Source organism: Cupressus sempervirens, chromosome 7, assembly GCF_028749045.1.
Source record: "Cupressus sempervirens isolate cs-2001-9-10 chromosome 7, ASM2874904v1, whole genome shotgun sequence".
Classification (NCBI taxonomy): domain Eukaryota; kingdom Viridiplantae; phylum Streptophyta; class Pinopsida; order Cupressales; family Cupressaceae; genus Cupressus; species Cupressus sempervirens.
The window spans coordinates 268,987,895-268,990,155 of NC_143124.1; the positions used below are offsets into that span (position 1 = coordinate 268,987,895).

The 2,261-nt window shown below is 36.0% G+C and overlaps 1 pseudogene; it reads right to left on the minus strand.

Moving 5' to 3' along the window:
* Positions 1-237: 237 nt before the first annotated feature.
* Positions 238-1,822, minus strand: LOC149546468 (isoeugenol synthase 1-like; annotated as a pseudogene).
* Positions 1,823-2,261: the final 439 nt, after the last annotated feature.

The following is a 2,261-nucleotide window of genomic DNA, read 5'->3' on the forward strand; positions in this document are numbered from 1 at the left end:
TCGAGGCAAAAGATTTTTGATTTAATGAGAGATATTTTGTTATAAACAAACTGCTGTTTGGATTGACAGATGTTACACTTCCCAGCCAAGCGTCCAAGAAAACAATCAGTGGTGGCCCAAATAATATGGTAGAATCCTCCCAGTCCCACCTATTACTTTCCTTTTTTCCAGGTATACTGTATTTGAATTTACAATCTATTTCCAGAACTTGCTATTATTGTACAAATTAATCATAAATTAATGAAATGAGCCTAACATTTGTGAGCCCAATTTGGGTCTCCAAGAGATCATCTCAGATTCTGACAAGTAAACTCTTTTAAAGCTAGTCCCTATTTTTCTTTCCCACTGCGACACAAGCTGACTCTGGCTAATTATGTTCCTTGGCGGCCTATAAATCACAACCATGTTTACCGTTCTTGGGTCGTTTCCAACCACAATCGTAAAAGATACAACGTCATCCTCTAAATTAAAAACTGCTGCAAAACATTCATATCGCCTGTCAACTTTATTTCCCACGACATTAAACACAAGCTATTTATATTATAATCATGGACATATTGATATTTTGTACTAATTGAAAACCAATTGATATCATGTACCTATTGTGAGTACATAGCCATAAATAACAACTTCATCCAATTGAGGACTGCACTGAGGATGGATAAAATAATCCACAAGATATGCCGCAAAAGAATTGGTAGAAATGAAGGATTAAGGAATCCCTGCTTGTTCAATGGCCCTGCGGATTGTCTTTTAATCGTTGCAAATCCTCTGAAAGGGATGGAGGCCTTTCATCCTATCTACATCGTTGCCAGACTCAGATGGAAGAAATCTCTAATTCCACAACGGGAAATATTGAAGAAGGTATTTGTTCTATGCATCTGTAATAAATACAGGAAATACGAGCATTCAGAAAATGCTTCATAGCTTTATAATCGCAACTTCCTTCATGTCCCTATCTTGAGCTGATTTATATGTTGAGGAATTGCAAAAGAGGATATGACGATATCTACTTGTCTATATGCATTTACTCGGCTTTCTTGATCATCTAGAGACCCCTGTACAAAAAACCCCAAAATGTTAGATAAAAAGTTTCAACAGACACAGTGTGAATAAAACTTTTGTTGCTACAATACAATCTTACTTGAAGAATACAAACACCCATGTCTCTCAGCTCTTGAAGTTTGTAGGCCTCATAGGATTTGGGAGCTAGAGATTCAGGCCTTTCAAGGACATAGGTAGAGTAACCAAGAGAAACACTGGCTTTTATCATGTATTTACAAAGATATCATGTGCTTTCTATAATCAATATTCAATTTTTTCCCTCATCCTGTCCCTCTCTTGTGGATTGAAAGGTTAATTAAGAACAAAAATGAAAAGTGCAGATCAAAAAGACACATAAACACATGTTTTATCGTGATTCATCACAAATTATGGCTACGTCCACACTGAAAGCATAACTAGTAGTAGACTTGCATTTTTCTCGATCTTCGACATGATCTAAATCACTAAATCCTTGCAGCTAAGCATGATTTATACCAAAACATAATGCATAATGAGAAGTGCCCTTGAGATACCATAATATCCACTTAACCGCTTCCCAATGAGGCTTTCCGAGATTACTCATGAATCTACTTACTGCTCCCATTGCATGAGCAATCTCGGGATATGTAGAAACCATAGCATACATTATGCTACCATACGCTGATTTATAATGAATCTTATTCATAAAGTCCTTCTCTTCTTGTGTTTTAGGACACAAATTTGAAGTTAGATGGAAGTGAGGAGCAAGAGGAACAAGAACAAGTTTTGCTTCAGCCATACCAAACTGTTCTACAACTTTGTCAATGTATGATTATTGTGACAAAGTAAGCATCTTTTATCTATCTCTAGTGATATAGTCATTCCAAGAATCTCTTTGCCATCCCCTAAATATTTTACGGCAAACTGACAACTAACTTTGGCTTGAACTTGCCAAATATTCGAGGAGAAGAACAAACAACTAACATGTCATCAACATAGAGTAGAAGAATAATAAACTCACCACAAGGAAGTGTTTTATAGTAGACAAACAGATTTGATTCGCACTGCGTGAAGTTTTGTTCAGCCATGAGCTGATCAAATTTGATATACCACTTTCTTTGAGCTTTCTTAAACCAAGAAAAACTTTGCTTCAACCTAAAAAAGAGATGTTATTTTCCTTTCTCAAGAAAACCTTCAGGTTATTCAATGTACAATTCTTCATTGATGTCACCATAGAG